Source organism: Podarcis gaigeae (assembly GCF_964106915.1).
Source record: "Podarcis gaigeae genome assembly, chromosome: 17".
Taxonomy (NCBI): Eukaryota; Metazoa; Chordata; class Lepidosauria; order Squamata; family Lacertidae; genus Podarcis; species Podarcis gaigeae.
The window spans coordinates 16,467,939-16,492,256 of NC_139694.1; the positions used below are offsets into that span (position 1 = coordinate 16,467,939).

At 40.7% G+C, this 24,318-nt stretch overlaps 1 protein-coding gene across 7 annotated transcripts in view; it reads right to left on the reverse strand.

Annotated features, from left to right (window-relative positions):
* LINGO2 (leucine rich repeat and Ig domain containing 2) overlaps nucleotides 1–24,318 on the reverse strand; it is a 536,253-nt gene that overhangs the window by 151,049 nt on the left and 360,886 nt on the right. For 6 of the 7 annotated variants that reach the window (XM_083719064.1, XM_083719062.1, XM_083719058.1 and 3 more), the window contains one exon: nucleotides 20,550–20,709. The gene's annotated coding sequence lies outside the window, so the exon portion shown is untranslated. Of the gene's footprint in view, nucleotides 1–20,549; nucleotides 20,710–23,971; nucleotides 24,103–24,318 lie in introns of those variants that run through there. The other variant, XM_083719063.1, reaches the window with a different exon arrangement.

Genomic DNA, 24,318 nt, shown 5'->3' on the forward strand with positions numbered 1-24,318 from the left:
TAATGTAGGCACACCATTTTCAACCGAATGAGAAAAAAACAGAAATAAATTTGCTCTAATAAAATCACATTATGAAAAACTGATGTATTTTGGAAGCTAAACGTGAAATATTATCACAATTCAATTTTTTAAAAAGTCCCATTAATTCAAAAGAAGTAATGTCTTAGACTCTCTAGGAAAGTCTAACTACAGAAGGACAAGTCCTATTCTGGCTTTATTAATTTGTAACTTTTGGAGGCATGGAACAAGGCATCTTGGTCTCATCCACTGCATACCTGACTTTCCTATGTCAAGTGGGATGTTCTGAAAGAGCTTGAAAGTCTTGTTTGAGCATGTTTATTACCCTCCCTGCAATTGGGAACCCTGTGTGGCTAGGGCTGCTAATTGCAGGGAGGCTCATAAACATGTTCACATGAATACGCTCGCAAAGCCCCTTCAGAGCTTGCTGCTACCTCCAGCGTAGTTGTGGGAAGAGGAGGGCAGGCTGGCTCACATGACCCTGTGCCCGCAACCAGGGCTAGATTTAGGTTTGATGAGGCCCTAAGCTACAGAAGGGGCCCTTTATATGTCCACCTGCCCTTTGTCAACAGCAAATTGTCACTGTATTTTGTGTTGAATATATGCTATATGGTAATTTATGGACCTAATAGGTATCTAAAGCCATTTGCACATAACAAAATATGTATTTTATCAAAGTAATTGTTGAACTGAAATGCAATTAAGAAGAAGTATATTAATAGTGAAATGCAATTAAGAAGAAGTATATTTTGGGGGGCCCCAAAGAGAGTGGGGCCTTAAGCTATAGCTTATAGGTAAATCTGGAACTGCCCACAACACAGTTAAATAGTCCTACCGCCTGAATGTGTGATTGTAATCAGCTTGTGGACTGCCCTTATGAAGAAGGGCAGTAAGTAAGTAAGTAAGTAAGTAAATAAATAAATGCCAACGCTTCCGATTTTCTCCTCGATATCAGGAGGAAAAGGGAAGCAAGCAAACCAACCTGATGTTTCTATGGGCTTAGGCAGGTAGCAGCAAATCATGGTTTCAACCTCAGCCTCTTATATTGAATATAGGATATGAAGGATTGTGGCAGCAATGTGAAATGTTCAGAACATTTAAAAAGTGTTATATAAATTACAATCAGTTAAACAATCATTTGATTTAGCCTGCATCCAGTGAGGAACAGGCTCAAGGTTTCAAGACCTATAAGGAATCACTGGCAAATCATTTAGGCTAAAATCTTATAATACTTACCTGGGAGTAAGTCTCATTGGAATTTCTGCTATGATATGCAAAAGCACTTCACTAATGAACTATTGATATTGATTAATGCTCTACACATGACTATTCTCATTTTCTTTTGGTACTATGTGAGACTTGGTTTTTAATGTTCTTTATGCGTCTTCTGATTTTTTTGGAGGGGCTATCTCTTCTTACCTATAATGCTGCTGCTTTACATACACCTATTTCATTAAAAAAATTAAAAAGGAAATGCCACTGCTAAGTGATCTGATGACAGAAACTGCTCTAGGCATTAATGATGATGATACAGATGTGTTTGGATTCTACTACTTCATATGTTTTAACGCACAGTCATGTGCTCAGGCAGGAATTTCTATTCCAAAGGTGTTGCTTAAAATTCTAAGTGCATAGAGTCTAAGTGCATAGAGTGGGGTAGGGAAACAGTATTCACACCTGAAGGCCCCCTGCCCATCAGTCTGAAGTTGTACATCCTCAAATGACTGCAACACATGATTATTCTCTTCCCATCCATCTTGATTTTATTGAGATGCAGCAATGACCGCTCTTTTCATTCTCCACTCTTCGCAGCATCTATATTCTCAATTCTGCAACCAGCCATTCTGCAGCATTTCTATCAATCACCAAGCCCCTTCCCTTGCTTGCGGTGTCTAACATTCGGTACCGCTTCACATTCTGTTACCTGAAGAGAGATTGCACAGTTCAAACTCAGTCTCAAATCGCTTCCTTCTAGCATTTTCTCAGCTAGCGAGGCATTGTCTACAGGATTGAAAGCTAAAGTTCCCTACAGCTTGAATTGTATGCCCCCTCATCAACAGCTGTGGCATTATCAGACGCACCAGTTTAAACATCACAAAAACTCAATTCCCCCAAAATTTCTATTTCCACTGGGATCCTGCTTAATTTCTCTCTCTCTCTCTTGAGTCCATTATAGGGTCAGAAAGTGCAGCGACATAAAAACAACTCACCCTATAAGTTGCACTGCTGGTGAACCAGAGGGTGTATTCAAAACAAGGCATGCAATTCACTGGCGTTCTCTGTGCCCTTGGGATCCCCATGTTACAATCCCCTACCACTTTCCCCCAACAAAGGCCTTGCCCCACTTTCTATTCTACATTATGGTAGAAAGGAGGAACTTTTGTCTCGAGATATTGTTGGACTCCAACTCCTGTCAACATGGCCAATGATCAGGTATGCTGACAGCTGTAGTCAAACAACATTGTGAGGACCACAGGCTTCCCACACTTGTGTTATGGAATTGAGATATCATGCGCGCTGATTTAACTAACTTGTTGCTGTGGTGGCCTCAACCACCCCCTCTCTGACTCCATTTTATTAGGCCATTTCCCTACATGGACTCCATTTCATGGCTCTTATTTTAGACTCACAGTCAGCTTTCTAGTCCTGAGTCTGTTTCCTTCCAAAGGGCTTGTGTAAGATTTAACTCAAGACAAATTGCCAACTCTCCTTTTCTCAAAAAATAAAATAAAATAAAAAATCTGGGCTGTGAACATTTTGTGGCTGAGAGCTTTTGTCTTCTGGAAAACAGAATATGCTATTGCATCACAACAGCTGAACCACTCAGTATCAAAGGCTTCAGTACCACAAACACCCTATAATATATATTGCACCACTGTTGTCTCCCCCTCTTGTGTTCCCCCTCTAGTTTTCAATAGTTTGAGGGTGGGTGGGACCTACAACTGTATGAAGTGAGCTTTATCCTTCTGGCTGAGCATTTTGGAGCAGCAATACAAAATTTCCAGACTGCTTTAAAAAACCTTCAAAATTTGCATTTTCATTACTTGGTTAGTATTTTTTATTAGCGTCTATTAGCAAAATGCATCTCTGCTCTTTACAATTGCACAGATTATTACTGATTAAAACAATTTAGAGGAACTTTAGTTGTGCTGCACATTAGCAAGACTATTGCTTGGATAATTTTCTTGCCTACAATTGTTTTGAACCAAACTGACCCTTTTAAAATCTAACTTTATGCTTATAAAGTTAAATGGGCTGCTTTTTATTTTACTAGATGGGAAAATTCAGGGCAGCAGCTGTATCACACACTGAAATGCAGGATGACACATTTGACGGTATGGATTTTGCCCAAAGCCAGCTAACAACTATGGACATTTCTCCTCCTTCCATAAGATTTCAAAGGTTGTTGGAAGAAATATGGTAATATCAAACCAAATTCTGTTCTGATTAATGCAGATAGCAGAAATAAATAGAAAGATTCTGTGAGTATGAGGAATGCCACAGGGTTTGCTTGCTACAAGATTTTTTAGAATGACAAGCTATGCTATGATGATGCTATCTTATTTAGCAATTACCAGCCTCTGATTTCTCCCCCCCACTCATATGCCCCCCCTTAAGCAACATACATTACTCATGTAATTTCTCATTAACATATCTAGCTCAAATGTAAGTCTTTCTTTTCCCTCCAGAATAGAATGCATTTGATCTTCAACAAAAATATATCTGGTTCATCAGCTTAAAATTAATTAAAACCCAGAAAGCTTTGAAGATGTTTTATTTACTTGCTTCTACTACATTGTGATACACTTTTAAGCAAGATGCAGGGCAAAGCCTGACATCATTTCTAACACGGAAAGTAAAGACAGAGTGCTGTTGACAAGAGGAAAACAAGCATGAAACCTTTTAATACCCTACTATATACTATAAACCTAAAATATGAAAAAGTTTGTATGCATGCCAAGTGCTCTTTTAATGTACAAACCCAGGAGGTTTTATGTATAAACTCAGGAGGTTGCTACTTCAACTATCCTCACGGGCAAAACATTATCTGAAGGACTGTAGCTCACTGGAAGAGTCCATGTTTAGCATTTAAAAAGTATCAAATTTGATCCACAGTATCTCTAGGTAGGGCTTGGAAGACTCCTGTCTGAAATCCTGGGGAGTTGCTGCAAGTTCCCCATGATGATGCTGAGGAAGATAAATTCACTAATTAGCCAAGAACATAAGAGCTGGACCAGATTAAAGGTCCATCTACTCCAGAACTCTGTCCTCAAAGTACCTAGGTTGATGCCTACAGGAAGTTTGAAAGCAGGAACTGAGTTCCAATTCATTCTCCCCACCTGCAGTTTCCAGCAAATGATATTCAGAGACATACTGTCTTTGATAGTGGAGGCAGAACATAGTTATTGTGGCTAGTAGCCTTTGAATTCCCTCTCCTCCATGAAGTTGTCCAATCCTCTTTTAAAGCTACCCAAGTTTTTCACCATCACTATTTCATGTGGGAATGAACTCCATGATTTAACTATATGCTGTGCAAAGACTGAGTTGAATAGGATCCAAAATGCAGCAGTCTGATTGGTCCTCGAACAATAGGATTCAGAATGCAGCAGTCTGATTGGTACTAGATCAATACAGCCGTATGATTGGTCCACAGGAGCCACCCAATCCAGCTCCAGGTGGAAGTGAATCCGCAACCTGATTGGCCTACAGGAGAATCCCGGAATTAGCCAATCACGTGCAGCCCATTGTGTAAATAATGTATATAAAGCAGATATTTTGGGGGAACTTCCATTCTTCCTCACCACTATGAGCTGAATAAGGAGCATGAAATCCACTATCGACTCTGAGTATATTTCAAAGACACACTTTCCTTTGTCCATCCTGAATCTTCCAATGCTCCCCTTCATTGGATACCTCCAAGTACTAGTATTGTGAGAGAGGGAGAAAGGTTCTTCTCTTTCCACTTACTCCACAATTCCATCCACCTCTTTTGTGTTCCCTCTTACTCTTAACTAAGGTAAAGGTAAAGGGACCCCTGACCATTAGGTCCAGTCATGACCGACTCCGGGGTTGCAGCGCTCATCTGGCTTTATTGGCCAAAGGAGCTGGCGTACAGCTTCCGGGTCATGTGGCCAGCATGACTAAGCCGCTTCTGGCGAACCAGAGCAGCGCATGGAAACGCTGTTTACCTTCCCGCTGGAGCAGTACCTATTTATCTACTTGCACTTTGACGTGCTTTTGAACTGCTAGGTTGGCAGGAGCTGGGACCGAGCAATGGGAGCTCACCCTGTCGTGGGGATTCGAACCACCAACCTTCTGATCGGCAAGTCCTAGGCTCTGTGGTTTAACCCACAGCACCACCCACGTCCCTTACTCGTAACTAAAAAGCTCCAAATGCTGTGACCTTTCCTGATAGGAGAGTTATTCCATCCCCTTGACCATGTCCTGAACCTCTCCTGAACCTTTCCCAGCTGGAATGCTAGTTGGGCTGAAGGTGGGGAGATGTTGCGCTGCCAACTGGGCCCTTCATCTCCAGTGCTGGCTTTGCCATGGACCCCCAACTGCCTCTGCTCCTTCAGGCCTGAGAGTGACAACAGAGAGGGGCCACTAGGGGGCGCATTGGAAGATGGCCGACAATACCATCTCTCCGACCCACACGGGGTAATTAAGAGGCTGTTATGGGAGTAGGCAGCCTCCCTTGTTGCCCCAAGGAAATGGGGAACACTGCCCTTGCCTGCTGTGCCCATAAATCACCCCCTAATTCAAAAGAAGGGGGTGAGGGCCCTAGGCAGAATGCCCCCGTGTGGACCTCGGCTCTCCTGGACGCTGTCTCTGATCGCGCACTAGTTGCAGCAATTTGGAATAATGAATTACAAAAGAAGCAAATGCACATATTTCAAGTGAAGAAGGGGAGTGAAGTCTGCTAATTTACGTGACCTCTGCGAAAGAAGACGACGGGCTGGAGAAACAGGAATATTTTACGATGAAGATACACCAAAGGCGGGATATGTTGACAACGGGGCTGAATGGGGGGGGGGAACCTTTTTTACTTTCCTTCTATGTGATTTACAAGAACCCCTCCTCATTAGAACCGTCAGTTGAACTGACCCAAGCAGAATGATTAAGGCCTGTGTGGAGATAAACTTTAACCAAAAGTATGCTTTATGGAGACCGAGAAGCAATAAGAGCTTTTGGGAATGGCGCAGCAATTAATTCGGAGTCGCCATCTTGCCAAAGGATTTATAGCCGGGAGGAAGAATGGACTTGGTTTTCAGCCTGCATTACTAGTGAATCTCCTCAGAGGTTTTGAGAAAGGAGACAGATTGGTGAAGATTAATGACGCTAAGACTGTTTTGATGTATGGAAGTGATGTTATATGGAAAACGTCTGGATATGGCTACTGGATAAAAAAAAAAAAATATCCACGCACGATTACAAACTGTTCTAACCAGCTTGCGGAGACTATCAGAGGTCACAAAGAGAAAGGAAAAATATATGAAAATAACAACAAGAGATGTGGAAAAATAATAAGAAAGGACTGGATAGTACTGTGAACATCATAAGGTTAGATTTGTGGACATTAAAACAGCAGTAAGAAGCAAGAAGTTGATTGGATCCCTTTGGAACTTGAAATATGGGTACCCCCAACAAAAATTTAAAATTCGGCTGTGTAATTTGGAATTTATCTAATTTGGTTTGATTTGATGTGATTGGTCGGTTAATAAAAAACTATTCTTAAAAAAAAAGAGAGTGACAACAGAGTGCCTGGAGCTGCCCAGGGAACTCTGGTTATAGGATGGCTACATAAATGCAGAACATGGATGAATATTAAAAGAAACCTAAATACTGTTTTCTATGTATATTGGATAATTCCTGAACCTATGTACATATCAATGGACAAACTGGCTGGACTCTCGTAAAAAGGCTTGCCCTATGTGTTTTGTGTCAATTCCTATCTAAAAAGAACCAGCAGCGAGAGCAGGGGAAACTCCCTTCAATGCTCTAAAATCTTCAGTGCTACAAAAATCTCTTAATCTGTTTATCTCAACATTTGCAGGCTTCATTCCATCAGAAGGGGCTGCCATTCCCGTAAACATAAAACAGTTATTTATGTTAAAAATATAAATGTTATGTGTACATTGCCATCCTCTGCTCCTTTAATTGTGTTACCAACAGAACAGAAATCAGATCCCTCTCTCTCTCGTTTTGTAAAAAAGCTGAACCAAAAAGCGTTAACGGAGCATGTGGCGCATATGGCTCTCACAGTATGATTAGCTCTTTCCAACTAAATGCAAGAGTTAATTCAGTAGTTTGTTGATTAATTAGAGAACATACCTCCATACAATAACATTATTTCCCAAAATGTGGTTTCCGCACAGGGATTAGAAATGACTTATGGGATTTATCTCACGAGTGTGAAAGCTCCATAATTCAATAGTGAATGAGTGAGTTATGTGTAGACCTTTGAGCAAATGAGATAAAACTTTAATATAGTACTTGCCTTGGGCTTTATTTTATTGTTGGGAACCGTTTATTTGATTAAATACCTCTTTTGATTAAAGGCAACCATTTAGCACAATCTGGCTTTTTATCAACTACATATGTGCATTTGATGTACTGTGGTAATAAGCCATCTTACTGTTGCAGTGTTTGAGGGTTTGGGGTTTTTTTTACATTTGTTTACAATTGCTTTTGGCTTTACTGTCCAAAAATTACATGCAGGATGCTTACAGCCAATGCTAGTCATGCTCAGAGTAAACCCACTGAAATTAATAGACATGTCTAACTTAGGTCCATTAACTTCAGTTGGTCTACTCTGAGTAGACTTTAGTTGGACACACACACCCAATTTCAAACCTTCTTTGCTGTTTTGCCTTCAAAGAATGTGGAGCAGAATTAAAGATGGTGACTTGCTGAAAATCTAAGGCTCCCAATTGTGCATTGGCAGATACATCTCTACCTGCCCCACACTTAGCTTGGGAAAAACAGCCTTGTAGGCCAACTTGGGACCCATGCCAGTCCTAATTAGGCCCTCAGGCAAAGGTTCATCACCCTTGTACTAGAAAGTTCAAGATGTCCTCTGTAGCCTCTGAGTAACTTTCCACAATGAACAGGAATAAGTGCTTCTTTGACTGCAGCATAGTTAGTCAGTTTCTGTTACATGTGGAGAACCGTTACTGACCTCTAAGGTGAATTAAGTCTGACCTCGCTAGATACTGAAGTTGTTAAAATCACAGTACCAAGACATTGCTGCTACAGAACTGCGCATCAAAGAAATTTCTTATATTTCAAAGATGAGATTTTGTGAAAACAAACCTATAGGTACACATTGTTACTATTATACACTGTAGATATGACTTGCTTTCATTGGTTTTGCTTTCAGTCCTAACCATTAAAAAATTATCTAGGAGTCAAAGAAATTTTATGATGCATTTCAAATCCTTTGAAGATTCCAAGGGTGTTTTTTTTTTTTTAAAAAAAGGCATTTCATCATGCAACTATATATTAAGGCATATATTTAAAATAAAGAATTTACTCAATCGACCATGACAGCTCATTTGAAACTGCTACAATCCATCATTTCAAATGTGTACTCTGGGACTTCTTAAAATGTATATTATTTACTTGACAGACCATGAACTATTGCATAAATCCGGATTAGGAACTTCATAAGAAACTGATTTTTAGCTCTATCATATGTGACGGCCAAACATATTTGCTTTCCTTGTTTATAATGGCAACAAGGACATTTTCTTTGTTAGGGCAGTGCCATCAGTTTGCATCATCCTAATCATACCCCATCAGCCAGACCTCTTGAAGGGAGGAGGCTTTTCCTGTGTACTGGAGTGAAGATGAAGTCTCTGTCTCTCATTATAACAGTATCATTCTTCACTCAACAGGGGTAGGGATCCTCCACTCTCTAAATCCCAAATGAAAGGAGGGGGGAATTGTCCTTGATCTAAAGTCAAGCCTTGTATAAGACCCATCATCTGGACGATAAGCCGAATTGCTGATGTATGAAACTAGGGAATCACACAGAATATCGAGTGGTTTTGGTGTGGATCTAAATGCAGAGTTTCTGGCAATTCTGATTCACTTCTGAACATGAATAGGAAAATCACTGTCTTAAAAAAAAATAGTAATGCTTGGATGAAAAATTAAAAAATATGGTATTGTGTTCCATAGATACTCCAATGTTGATTTGGAAATCTTCTCAGAACCCACTGATGTGTACTAGATTCTATTTCTTCTATTTAACACCTATGGGAGCAGTCAGATTTTTAATTTTTTTTAAAAACGAACAATTTTGGAGAGTCCCTGAGGGGCCACAAAAATATTTTGGCATCACAATGGGGAATCTCTATTTTTAAACAAATCAACCAACCCATACCACTTTTTTTTTTAATAAGCACATATTTTAGGGCCATGGAAAAATCTCATGCACTGCCAGCTCTAGTCCATAAGCTATGTGTTAGCCACCTCTGTATGAGAACCACCTGTGTAACAAGCTCTACTCATTCCACATGGAGCTTCTAAGTTCTGGGCCAAAGTATCTTTGCTATAGGTAGAGACATTCTTGAATACCATCATGAGCCAATATTGGTAGTGCTGTTGACCTGAAGTTTAAGGTATCACTCAGGTTAAGGGTTGCCTAAGACCCGAGTTATTCATTAGCTGGTGTTGAAGCCAAGGTTATCATCCCAAAGGGAATGGGGAGCAGGGAGGCAGCAGATAGTTCAGGGAACAGGAAGGGGAATGTGCAGGCTGGATGCAGATTAAAAGATCACAATCCAGTCTTCCCAGTAGTTTCCCTGAGCTCTCTACTCTGTAGCATGCAAAACCCCTGGAGACAACAGGGGAGAACTAAACACAGTAGGATCTGTTGCAGCTTCAGCCCTCACCTTCTCCTTAGATGTCTGCAGTGTTTTCCATCTCTCTCTTTCTCACTCAAGCCTGCTGCTTGTTCAGAATCCACTTCCCCCCCAATTCCTCCTCTGTATTCCTTGTCCCACCACCACTCCCCTGGTTTGGAGCTTTCCTCTTCTGAGGCTTCCCAGTGGGATTCTCCAGCTGGAATCTCCCACCATTCCTCATCATCCAGCTAGTCCCTAACACCAAGCAAAACCGAAAGCATGCTGTTGCTTGGGGAAAAGATAAATACTGGACTTAGGTAGGTCAGTTCAAGTACCAATTGGCTATCTAGGGCTGGAACCATGCTGGAGCTTGAAGAGGCCAGCAATGCCGTTTTTGACTCTGCTGTTCTTCAACCTGGCTCACCACAGTCAACCAATATACTAAACAGGAACTACATCAGCCCTTCCAAACGTGGTGCCCTTCAGATATTTTGCATTGTAACTCTCATTATCCATGACCGTTCGTTATGCTGGCAGGGGTAGGCTGGATTATATGACAGGGTGGGATTTTATTGCTGCTCTTGCAACCGACCTCATTTTAAATTATCTAATGCTCAGCAAATGGTGGCTGTTCCCTTATCAGAGAATGCAGGTGTAGGAGAAAGCTGGAGGTGGTGAAACTGAGAAAACCACAAGAACAGATTTTAGGTGTTGTGTGGAGTAGAATAAATAGTCTGGCGTTAGCATTCAGCACCCTGGACAGCTGCCTGGTACACAGCACTCTGGCAGGAATAGGGATGGTAGAGAATTTCCCAATAATCAACTGTGAATACAAGCTCTGCAGCTGTTTGCTTGCTTGCCAGCTTAGGGAACCAGTTGCTTTCCATGCGAGTGCTAGTGATCTTTTAACAAGAACATTAAAACAAAACAAAAAAGACACTGCTTTTGAGCCAAGAACTTGTTTAACAATGATTTCTCATATGAACATTACTCTGTTTGTTGTCATTGTTTTGGAATTAGCCTACTAAAATGTGTATTCTCTGAGCGTCGCAGAGCCACAGTCTAATATACTGCTGTACAAAGCTGAAGTCATTCTGAAGTCCTGTAATGCGTCCCAATACTAAAAATATGGGGGCTTACTAAAAATGTGGATCTTGCTAAAATATTTATTGTTAATGTTGCTTGTTTATATAAATGAATAAGTTTAATCTAGATACAAGGGTTGTTTTTTTTAAAAAAGAAAATGATTTTTTAAACAAATGATCTGAAAAAATATCTGAATGTAACTTATCATTCTGTTATAAAAAATGTTTTTTTAAATAAATATTTTACTGTTTTCATTTTTCTCTATTTTATGTTTCCAAGAGTCTTTTTAATCGATGCAGTAATGCCCAAAGTGATTTCCCCACTGCCAAGAAAAAAATAAATAAAGCAAGCTTTACAAACCCTTTTAGTCATTATTTCCCTTGCCAACTTTTCTTCTGCATGTGGCCATTCACAGCTTTGCAAGAAGAATGGGAAGAGAAGATGAGGGAAAGGACAGCACTTGCTCTGGTGTTCAAAGCTTTTCCCCTACAGGGGATGTCTTTCTGATGATCTGTCATTCACACAAAGACCAGAGCTTTCTTCTTCTTCTTCTTCTTCTTCTTCTTCTTCTTCTTCTTCGGGGGGGGGGGGGGATACTCAAGGGTATACAGTACTGGCACCTTTTTCCAAAAGAAAAGCACTGACACAGAGAACAATCCTAAATACAGTGGTACCTCAGGTTACAGATGCTTCAGGTTACAGACACTTCAGGTTACAGACTCAGAAGTAGTACCTTGGGTTAAGAACTTTGCTTCAGAATGAGAACAGAAATCGTGCAGCAGCAGCGGGAGGCCCCATTAGCTAAAGTGGTACCTCAGGTTAATAACAGTTTCACGTTAAGAATGGACCTCCGGAACAAATTAAGTTCTTAACCTGAGGTACCACTGTTCTGTTTCCCGTCCCAAGTAAATATTTCACAGTTTTTTGTAAGTCAAAGTTTTGTTACAATGAAGCTCTATTTAATTTTTGCTAAATTAAATAAATAAAGGAGGCTTAAAGTAAAACTACCTGGGGTCAATGGTTACTTGATGACGGGCAGTGAGCAGCTGTAGCAGTAGTAGTACAGTAGTAAACAGCTCAAAATAAAGCAACATCTATGGACCAAGCGATGTGTTAAAAAAAGATGAACAGGTACAGAACAATGAACCCCACCCCTGGACTGGACCAAACCGTCCTGAGCAGCTGGCTTTTCAAGAAGCCATTTTAAAATTCCCACAATGTCCCTGACAAATGCTGGTTCAAAAAGTCAGCTGTTACCACCAGGAAAGCCTGTGGACAGGGACTCGTTGATGGCAGGGGCATCAGAGGGCAGCTTGCAGCTGGCTCTGAATAGGACAAAATTGGGTGGAGGGTGGAGATACATATGATTTTGGTGTAAGAACATAGGAAGCTGGACTAAGGAATTTACTCCTGCAAGAAGCAGTGGTGGCCACCAAAAAGATTAGACAACTTTGTGTAAGATATCAATGGCTATTAACCTTAACGGCTATGTTCTTCTTCCACTGCTGGAGGGCAGTATACATTTGAATAACAGTTACTGGAAACTGCAGGAGAGCAGACTGCTGTTTACCATAGGCATCTGTGTGGCCACTGGGAGAATACGATGCTGGACTAGATGGGCAAATTCAGCTTGGTAATGGCAATTCATGAAAATAATGTTACTCTTTTTGATTCTCCCGATGGCGGCATGATCACCTCTTTCTTCCATAATGGATTCCTGCATTTTTCACTATTAACAGCACAGCTATTGATTGCCCATCACCAAATAGTCACTGCCCCCAGCAGGCCAGCCCTCTGTTCTTATGAAGCTGCCTTATACCAACTCTGACCTTTAGCCCATCTAACTCAGTGGCTCTCCAGGGTCTCAGGAAGGAGTCTATCCTAGCCCTACCTGAACACAACAGGGATTGGACCTGGTTCCTTTGGCAGATGATCTACCGATGAGCTACACACCTTCTCTGGTGCTTTTGTAATCATGTAAATCTTGTCATGTTGTAAGCTGCCATGAGTGTGGCTTTAACTATTGGAAAAGCGGCAGACAAATTAAACAATGGTGATGATTTTAGGAAAAAAACCTATCCATGTTGCATCTTAAAAAAACTTCCTCACTCGACAAGCTGCTCATCTACATAATGCTTTATTTATTTATTTATTTATTTATTTATTTATTTATTTATTTTATTTAGTCAAAGTTATTGGTCAACATAATACTGCTGCTTTAAAGGTTCACTGTTGTGGAAGGAACTTTCTGTGTTGCTTACCAAGCTTTCCAAAGAGCTGGAATTTAATGATTGATGAAGATGATAAAATGATGGATAGAATGCTAAAGCCTTTTTTTTTTTTAAAGACCCTTAAGACAAATAAACTTGTGAAGATGCTGACTGCTTTTTAATTGAAACACATTTCAGGAACGAGCTTACAGAATTTCATTTCATCCAAATATTACTGAGGGAGTTCTCAAAGGCATTTTGGGAGTCGATTATTGACCTGGAGTGAGTCAATACAGCCCACTGGGCCATATAAGTTTCTTTTAGAGGCACAGATAGCTCACCTTTGTAATCTAAAATACAAACCTGGAAGCAGGAGGGAAAGGAAAAATTACAGGCTGATCCTAAACTGGTTTACCCCGGATTTCAGTGGGATTTATACCTACACAAGCAGGCTCAGCACTACATTACTAACTGTCCTATTATGGCTGCCTTTTCTGGCTGAAGTTGTGTTGGACTCTCAGGAAGCAGAAAGCCTTAAGACTTTTGTGACTGAAGCAGAAGTTCCACTATCTCAGCAAAGCACATACCTCTTTTATGAAAGTGTTCCGTGCTAAGGGCAATGATAAGAATTTCTATAACATTTTGAGGTTTTGAATAGTTTGTTTTCCTTCCAGCCTCAAGTGTGTAAAGCGACAGAAATCTGATTAAATGTAGCCTACTGTACAGAAATAAGAGCCTCATCCATTGTTCCAACCACTTCTGCCTCTGGGGCCATTCACTACAGGCACACAACCCCCTAGGAGGAGGTCCATGAGAAAATGCAGCCCTTTGGTTGAAACAAATGTTTCCCATCCCTGTCCTAGAGGGTCAAAACCGCTGTCTTTATTTCACTGAAATGCCATGTGCCAGACTTTTTGACTCTGGTGCATTGTAGGCAAAAAAAGAGGCCACTATCACACAAACATGGCAGCTGCTATGAGTCGTCCCTCAAGCTGCAGTTCCCACCAATAGCATGAGTCCTAGTATTTGCCACAACGTATATCACATGAAGGCCTCATGCCTCAATGACCTGACCAGCTGTTTCTTTTTGGTTTCCTTCTCTTCTCAGGGCCTCCAGCAATATGACAGTGTCAAGCGTTAGGCTGGTCTTGAGCTGACAAAGTGAGGGATGTCAGACAGAGACATGTCTCTGCAACAACATCAGGCTCTGACTAAAGAGAGAAAGAGCAGGGACAGAGTGAAACCAGGAAGGAAGCTTCCCGTGGGATAGAGAAGGCCAGATACTACCACCTAGGAAGGCTTTCTGTCAGGCTCACTCACTATTCTGATCAACCAAGAGACTTTGGTCCACCTTTGGCTTCCTGTCTTCTCTGTCTTACTCTGCCCTCAGCCTAACAGCAACTGTTTCTAACAGATGGTGGTAGTAAGAGAAGAAGGGGGAGGCAACCAAGCTCAGGGCCTCCTGCTCCATCACTGCTGCTCCATCACCTAACTCAAGCTGCAGATCACTTTGCTGGAACCGAACTCTTAAAATCTGGAGTGCTTTAACCTGATGGCAATTGTAGCGAGCGCTCCAATTGAAGAACAGTCTTTACAAAAGGTGCCATGGACTTTGAAGAAGCACAAACTCAGGACAAAAGGGAGAAATGAGCTAAGAGGAAGGTACATTTGGCAAACCCTCACCATGATCAACTCCCGCCCAGAAACCTATGTCCCCACTGTGGAAGACATGTGAATCCAGAATTGGCCTCCATAGTCAATTACGGACACACTGTTAAAACCATATTCATGGGGGACAATCTTACTCGGCCATGAGTGATTGCTAGAGAAGAAGAAGGTGTGTATAGGCCTGAACCACAATAAAGCAAATTGATGGAATTATGAATATGATGCATTCTATTAAAGCATCTTCTCTCTTGTTTCCTGCTATCAAAATGCCTGCTCTGTATATAACAGTTAAGTAATATTTCACTTAGACTTGCATTGCCCTGGATCTTGAAAGACCATAAAATGAAATGGGAAAAAATAATGATTTCAATCAAGTTTTTTTTATTTAAAAAAACATTATTTCTGTATTTTTCCAGAAGAGATAGTTATTTTTCAAATATCCTGAGCTGACTCTAACTCTAATGACTTTTTTTTAAATACAGGATTGCCAAATCCTGCCACAACCTTAACCTTAAAGAAAAATTGCAGATGCCACTGTCGGTCATAAGAGGAGAAACAGAATGAATGTCAGTTATTATCCAGCAGATAGCAGAGATCACTTTAAAAGCAATAAACTTGGAGGAGCAGATGTGTATCTCAGTGTCTCACATAAATCCCAGAACACAAAGATAAGAACAAGAAAAGAAAACATGCGAGCTTTGAATTTAGGGTCTTGATCTGACCACATACACCTTTGTTGTGTGATACAAGGGACCTTGCACGCAATGAGAAACCATGGAAAGAAGTGTGCTATATTATGTAAAATCAGGCTTCTTATTTGTATGCTACCACACAAAAGGGATTTTGGAATTAAATAGTGACATTCCTCAATTGCTAATAGAATGTAGCTGTAGTGTGTGTGACATTTCAGAATCTGCCTAAAAGTTATTCACTTATAGACACTTATAGAGGTGGAGCTGGCTGCTCCAGCACCTGGAGTGGCACATATGCTGTGCACCTGGGGGTGGGACTAGCTGCCTGCGGGGGCATGGCTAGCGTCCCAGGGGCACCGCCTGCAGTGAGTGTCCCAGGGTGCAGTGCAGCGATGTCACCCCCCCACTAGGGATGACACCCCTGGCGGGCCGCACCCCCCCATTCCTCTGCCACTGCTTATAGCAGGCATGTCCAAAGTCTTTTTTTGGGGTCTTCAACAACTTCAGTTGGCCCTTTGGTCAGCCCTCATGGCCCTTCACTTCATAAAATCTGGCCCTCCTTGAAAAAAGTTTGGACGCCACTGGCTTATAGAGAACTAGCCGCTAAGTATTTTATTTACTTTTACATTCAGTTCACCAAAGGCCCTCAAGGCAGACTGCTTTCCCTCACCAATATTCCAAAGTAACAGGAATAAGATCTAGCGTTTATCCAGGGTTTTTATAAAAAGATATATTAACATAAATACTGTAAATGAGAATGAGCGCAATAGCCAGCCATACATTTCTGAGCATAAAACACATTCAACACCTGCTGGCACATATTCCAAAGATTTGCATCAGGAACACCACACAACCAGGTTTTGGAACCTATTTATAGTCAATCATAACAGAATTCACCATTTGCAGCAGGCTTCACACTTCTGACAGGACAGCACAGAACTACTCGAACACATTGCCATGAAGCCTTGCCAAAGCCTACAACTGAAAGCTACTTTATCTGTGAGGCAGAAGCAGATCTCATTTGCCACTGCATGTGTATTGACCAGGGAACTACTGCCAAAAACAGCTCCCTGAGGAATGTACTAATAGATTTGTAAGTGTTTGTAAACACACCTTGCACAACAATACATTACATTTTGAATTGCACACCTAGGGAGCATGCCTTAAAGAGTGTGTGTGGTAATGCTATGTCACCATCATCTCACAGTTAATAAAGATGTCTGAAATTCCACACTGGAACCAATGGCTCCTATGAATTTTCCAGCAGAGATTCAGCGATTCAGGCCACAAATGCAGTCCTAGTGCCTTGCCCAGATTGGTAGAATGACCACTTTCTTGACAGCTCTCCCCAAACAAGTGCAGAATGGAGATAGGCCAGGAAGTACTAGGATAACTTCTTTAAAAGAAGCAGATGCAGAATGATGTGCAAATTTGAGGATATCTGGCAAACTGATTTATCTAAGAGAAGCTCCAATCACTCCAGACAGCAGCAGGTCCAACTTCTCCAAGAGCTTTCGCCAGCCAAACTGGACATGGCTCTTCTTCACAAATATACCCTTCTGAACTGATAACTACTAGCACATGGGGCACGTGCAGAGTACCAATTCAACAAGCTGGCAGAGTGTGCCAATGGAACAGAAAAAGAGCAGGCAGTTCTAGGTAGGCTCAGTCCCTTTGCTGACAGTATAATGCAGTTCCACAGCTTGTAGGTTACATACAGTTCTAATATACAGTCTTTCCAGCTGCACACAGTCTCTTTTGCAGGGTTCCAACACAGACTAGGTTCTGACCAAGGGCATGGGCCAGCAGCAAATTTGCTTCAAACACAAGTGCATTTATACTTTAGATTGTGCTGAGTCATTCTCAGATGCTTGCTGACTCACTCTCACATGCTTAGCTAGTTGCAAGTGCAGGACAAACACACCCAAAATTAACCAGCACACCTAACAGAACCCTTTCTTGCCCTTCTCTCTGCATGCATAGACCCCTTATTCATCAACATGATATCCAATCAAGAACCAAAACCTCAGTGCCTCAAGCTTACGCACTGGACAGAGTGAAACCATTTTCATCAGCAAAGCAGATGGCAAATACATCACAGCGGAGAGATGAAACCTTTGGAGTGGAGACAACAGAGCTTTCCTGCTGGCTTTTTCTGTAGTGTCTGCATTCTCCTTTAAGGATGCATGCAAAACTATTAATGGTGAGGTGGGAGGAAATTCACAGGGCACAATTCACCAAAGTTCAGCACTTTTAAGTCTCATTCATGTCTATGGGTGTAGTGCTTCCATTAGGGATTTTGTGGCTGGATCATGCCCATAGTAATTCCACTGTCTTTCAAAATTGTTTGTATTTAATTAAGACTTCTGGATCAGCGGTAAAATCACATTCCCAGGGCTCTTTAAAGAATATGGTATATTAGAAGGCTGACAAAGATAGGTGGCAACTGCAGCAATCTGTTGGTTTAATCATCAACAGTGCAATAGTCAGGAAAACCCCCCACAGAATTTGGCAGCACAACACAAGGCATTTGTTAAGAAGCAGAAAGTATTTATAAATAGAACTCTGATATAAAAACCAGTTGGTATTTCTCAGCATAAGTACAAAGGAAGCATAAGAAGCATTTTTTTTTAAAAAAACGAGCAGAACATGAAAGGTGCAAGTCGTGGGTTATGAAAAGAAAAAATTGAATACGATTTAAATGCTGATTTGCCAAAGGGTTCATTTCATACACGCCCCCCTAGTTTGATTTCATTATAACGTCATGTGCTGCTATGCTAAAAAGGATAATTCCAGCATACTGCAGACACTAGGTAATAATAATAATAATAATAATAATAATAATAATATCACACAAAAGAAAGGAGTCCCAAAGCAATATTAGTAAAGCATGATACTAATAAAATAGCCCTAAAAACAATTCAAAGATGATAAAAGGGTCTGGAAGGCATGTCTCTATCTGGGGGTCAGGGGGTCATAGTACCCTTCCAAGTGGTGGCCCTGAAGGGCTCACCCTAATTTGAATTATGTCAGACCCACTATTCAGGGTTCATCAACCCTCTTGTCAACCAGCAGAAGGATTGCTTGTTATTTGATACATTCCCAATGCCTTCGCCAAAACCTAATTACATCTGAAATTTTAAAAATTGTGATCTATTTCAGCACAATACTGAGGTCCTGAGTCTCATTTCTACCTTGAGTAGCCCTGCACCTGGGTCCAAGGGGCGCTGGATCCTGGGGGCAGTGGCATTTTACCCTGCCCCCCAGTTTTTAAGGAGGGAGCTGAGCCCCCTCAATATCCTTCGGCGATGTCGGCCTCAGTTGCAGGCGCAAGTCAGCGCCAATGCTGGGCCCACAATAGACCGAACCCGCTAAGCTTTTTTCAGTGCTACCATTGATCTGTCTTATAATGCATGATCAGAAAGAGATAATTTAGTAGCAACAAATGGGGAAATACTGTCCATTTGCTGTACATCACCGCTTCAGGGGACATAAAACAATAATTACACCAAGAGGCAGCTTTATAAACCTCATTACAAGTCTATCATGCGTGTCCTCTGACTTGAAGATAAAATTATTCAGTTGAGTGTATTTGTCTCTGATATGTTCACCAAGGCAGCGCTGCATATGTGACACTTTGTTATTATGGAGGGTGCTTCTGATGGAGGAAAAATCGTCAAGCTGATGTCTGGAATAAGGCAACACATAATTTGAGAGGAAAATACATTGATTCTGTTGCCATTACTAAGAGGGGGGCTGGGCGGGGGGAAGGCTGCTGAGAAAAGCCTTCTCTGAATTTGCCACCCTGGTCTCAGATAGTGAATTGCGAGGGAGGGCATTTCAGGGATGGGAGGAAAATGTATGCAGAGGTTTGCGGTGGAAAGCTGCATGTTTATTTTAAATGTGTGCTGAATGGAGGCGGCTTGACTTTCATGTTGTTTTTCCTTGGGAGGTGAAAACGATGTGGTTTGGCCTGCAAGAGCTCTTTCGGTACCCAGTTCCCTATTGGGAGTGGTTTGCCAGTTCCTTCTCCAATGTATTTTTAGATTTGGCTAAATAATGCCCTGTCCACTCTAAATACTGCCTATGCGCTTACGTATATGCACTTTAATATTTCCATAATAAACTCAGGTTTCCCAGCTCATTTGTAATCCTCTCTCCTTTACACCAGAACTGTAGGTTAAAGATCCAAATGTGGCATTCATATATATCTGTGTAATACATTACACATGGTAACACTTTGATTCTTGGAATCTTAGAAATTTTCTGAAATATCCTCATCATGAAATCACCAATCTCTTCCGGTTTTCAAAGCGCTTTCCCCTGCCCCATGGGATAAAAACTGATAAATGTTTAACATTGTGGTGCTATAATAACCATGCTTATTTGAAAGTGACCTCGGGATTTCTCTTGTGGAACGTTTTAATATTTGAGGGCAAGGAGATGGCAGAGAATGGAGCGAGAGGCACTGACAAGGGAGAACATAAGAGAAATTGGTACCTTTCAATTTTACAAGAGAGGAAAGAACGCTATTCAGTAATAGTGAATCTGAAATTGAAATGCGCTTTTCACATCTGTGTTTGTACAAAGGCGGTTTGACGAGGATATAAAAAGAACACAAATGTGATTGCTTTTGCAAGTATTCTAACCTGGCAAATCTAATACTTTTTTTTAAATGGCTAAACGAGTATTTACCTTGTCATCGCCTGAGTGAGACAGTAAATATAATGTCTGTCTGCTCCATTCTGCCATTCTGGGTTATGTGATTAATTTTATTATACCTTTTTATGTGTGTTTTCTTTTTAACCTTTGTGCAGCTCAAGAAGAGAAGGATCCATTAAACTACACATGCTTGTCTGTGATCTCACAGTAAAAGAACAACAACTTTTATGTCAAGCCATCTGCTGCACCGATACAGCAAAGAAACTGAAAAACAATATGCAATGGAATCGCTAGCTGAAGTTCCTTTCTTTAAAGCCTTATGAAGATACCACGAAGGAAATAAGTACCATGGGCCTTACCTGTTATACTGTCTTTAAAAGTCCGGTCCTTGTTGCTGACCATACAAAGCTCTTGGCCACTGGTTAAAATCAAAGTGGAGTATTTGATCATGATAATCCCAATGCGTCATGGATGACAGACTGTCTCATGGCACCATGTTCCAGCTGCTTGAAACAAACACTGCAAAACAACAACAATGGCAACAAAACATGACATACGTATTTCATTTTAATTGAAACATAGCGAACCATATCCAAAGACTAGGAGGCACCCCACTTAATCAATAAGAGCATCATAAAGAAGGCAAAAAGATATATTGACACATCAAAGCTTTGTGGAACACATAAAGGCATTTTATTCTGTGTGGATGCTACTTTTTACAGTTCTATTAAAAATGCAAGGATTAATTAAAAATTATCATTAAAAGCGAATGCTCCACCAGGATTCTCTTGCAAGAACAGAGCTCCTCTAGAAATCTCCTGCTGAAGTAAAGTAAAGCAAAGTTTGTTTTAAAGAGCTGAGATCTAAGAAGCAGGTCTCAGTTAGAGAGAGGGGTACAGCTTTTCAAAATGTTCCATTACACACTGCCACCTAATAAAAAAATATATTTTATGAGCATGAGCATACAATAAAATGATTCAAGATTCTAGCAGTGAGTATATCTTTAAAATCAAGGACAAACACTTCCAAAGTGTTTGAGCATTGATATGAGAGAGCAGCACCACCCACTGCAGTTTGGGAAATGTAGCTGTGCAAGTATGTGCATACCTGTCAGTTTCCAAACTGCTCATATCTATCCACTTCACTTACTTGCACTGCTCTGTGCGAACTGCAGTCATGCAGCACACAGAAAACAAAACAAATTTGGACTTTGCAGAGGACTCAGATGATGACTACAAAGGTGCCATGCATTAAAACTAAATTTAATGAAAGATTAAATGTTAGGCATTGGGAAATGATAACACTGTAACATTGGTAAATAAATAACATGCATATTGAAATGAAAAGCATATGCACATTGAACAGTTGCTGAACTCACAAAACTACTAGGTGTTTCTTAACAATAACACAAAGTTGCATACATTGTGTAAAATTACATAAAATGTGGATACACTGAAATTTGTCTAACTGTAGCAGCATGGGTAGGCAAACTAAGGCCTTCTAAATCTGGCCTGGGCACGGTTCAGGAATCAGTGTGTTTTTACATGAGTTGAATGTGTCCTTTTATTTAAAATGCATCACTGGGTTATTTGTGGGGCATAGGAATTTGTTCATCCCCCCCCCCAAAAAAAATAGTCTGCCCACCCACAAGGTGGGACCCCTGCTGAAAAGGTTTGCTGATCCCTATATCAAAATAAATTTATTCATGTTATGACTTAGAGGAAAGGTAAAAGAGATCCTTACACTTCAAATACATATCTAGTTAAAGTAAAGTCATGTATTATATTGAATATAAATGAGGGGAAAAACTTTTCTTGATATATGGCTTGTAGCACAACTATGATAATGGATGAGGACATTATTACAATTTGTTATTTGTAAGAAAATTTATTAGGTTTACCAAAGCAGTTCTAAAAATTTAAATTGGACACGTTGTTCACACATATAGCTTAAATTAGTAAACAGAGGGGTGAAGAAAGCTTCAGCCCTTTCAATGACACCGTAAAAAGCTTAAGCAATCAATCAGAACAGGCTATCACATGAAATTACAATCCAGAGACATACAGCTTTCAAGAAATCATAATTCAGTTTTGCCAGTTTATCAGATACTGAAACGTTCAGCTCTCAGTCCATGGATGTAGGTGTGATGTAGGTGGGTGTGGCTTGGAGGAAATGACCTCGTTGGCCAAATTAGGGCTACGGCTGGCCAATTAGGACCTCTGCAAGGCAAAGGTCACACACTGCTGATAAAGAGGTCAAACATTACACAATTTCTTTAGGTTGATCGGAGGCATATGAACACTGGATCTCTGATGTTTCCTTTCTGCAAATGTGGCAAAACACGGCAACTATTACTGAGTGACTTCACGGGGGAAACAGTTCATTATCTGTACTTATTTTCCACTTACTGTTTCTTAAATTTTTTCGTGGAAGACATAACCAAGAGAGAACTATAAATCAAAGCAAAAGCAATCATGGACGTTTTTGCACAGCGTGAGTTACATAGATTGCAAAATCGTAAACAGAGTAATATCTGCTAGGAAACTACTGAAAGTCAGTTTGTAAACAAGAAAATGCTTCTTTCTTTCATTGGGTAAACTATTACTCTTAGATGCAAGAGTGGAAAGAAAATATGCATCATAGTTCAAGGGAGCCAAAATTTCTCAGAAGACAACCCTGAACATAAACTTATGTAGAGTCTTCCTAAAACACTATCATTGGGGGCTGTGGTTGAATATATGGAGTAAAACATTCCATGGAGCCACCACACAAAAAGTCCCTGTCCCTTGTATTCAGCAGCCTGGGCTCCCTTCCTATTAACTGAGCATTTCCCAAACCTCATCCTCAAAAGATGACATCTCTTAAGAGCTGGATCAGATGTAAAAGGAACTAGGTTTTCTAAGCTAATGGAGACATGCACCCATTGATCATGGGTGTTATCCTAAATTCTCATGACTAGATTGTATCAAATGGAATGTTGCAGTGTTCCATTTTAAAACCCAGGTGACATCAAACCCATGTAGAAAGAAAAATGGAGTATGGGAATATGGAGGGGTGAGAATGCACGTGTTCCCATAGCTCACCTCCAATCCCTACTTCTAGTTCCAGTTTGACATCTGAACAAGTTTCTGATCAATGCCCTCCACCCCACTCCCTTACACTAACAGCTAAAACCATATCAGATTTTTGGGTAATCCTTTGAAGAGCATTCCCATAGTTCACCAATAATGCTTAAGCTACACTTCAAAAATGCTACACTTGAAAACATTTCATTCTGCATAAGAATTTTGTGATATTGGACGTCTGTCTTCACTGAAGTGTGGTTACACACTGCATAACATTTCCTGCAGATCTAGCGGCCTTTTTTGAAGTCATCGAAGCCTATCTGACCAATCAAATAATAGACATGGAGTAAACACAGCTTGTGGATGTTAGCCAGAAATGAAATGAACCATCCTATCCAGCCACCCCCCTTCCAGGTGATGGATATTTCATCACTTGTATCAACAAAAGTTAACAGCACATCAATTATAACACTAAAATATTATGTAAGAATTTGCAGCTAGTTCCATGCATGGGATGATGAAAGATGGTGTCTCAAATTCTCTTTGAGGTCTGAAGCATTTTCTTACCTTAAAACCTATGAGAAAAGTATTCTAAACGAACATAAATGCACACATACTCAAGTTCATCCTTGCCTATTAGCTTACTGCCAGGCTTGAGCTCAGCAGAAGCAAACTGAGGAGTTTTCCTTTCTCAAAATAATCCTTGTGATACATACGGTTCGGATTCAAGGCCTGCTATTTCCAGCTGACCATGAGACGTTGTAGAATACAGAGGCATCTTCGGTCCATGCAAAAAGCCAATATCTTGCAGCTCGCAGTGTAATATTTCAAAGCAACTGTTCCACACAGCAAACAGCAACATGCTGTTTTACTTCCTTTCCTGCACCAGAAGTTGCTGCAGTTAACCAAGGAAGCTATTGTTTCCAAATAAATGGTGAGTCATTTTTCTGTCATCCATTAAATCACCAAGTCATACTCATTGTATGGGGCTTAGACTCCTCATACATGGGGACATGGGGGAATATAAAGTCTGTACTTCTGTTGATTACTCAGTGCCTGAATC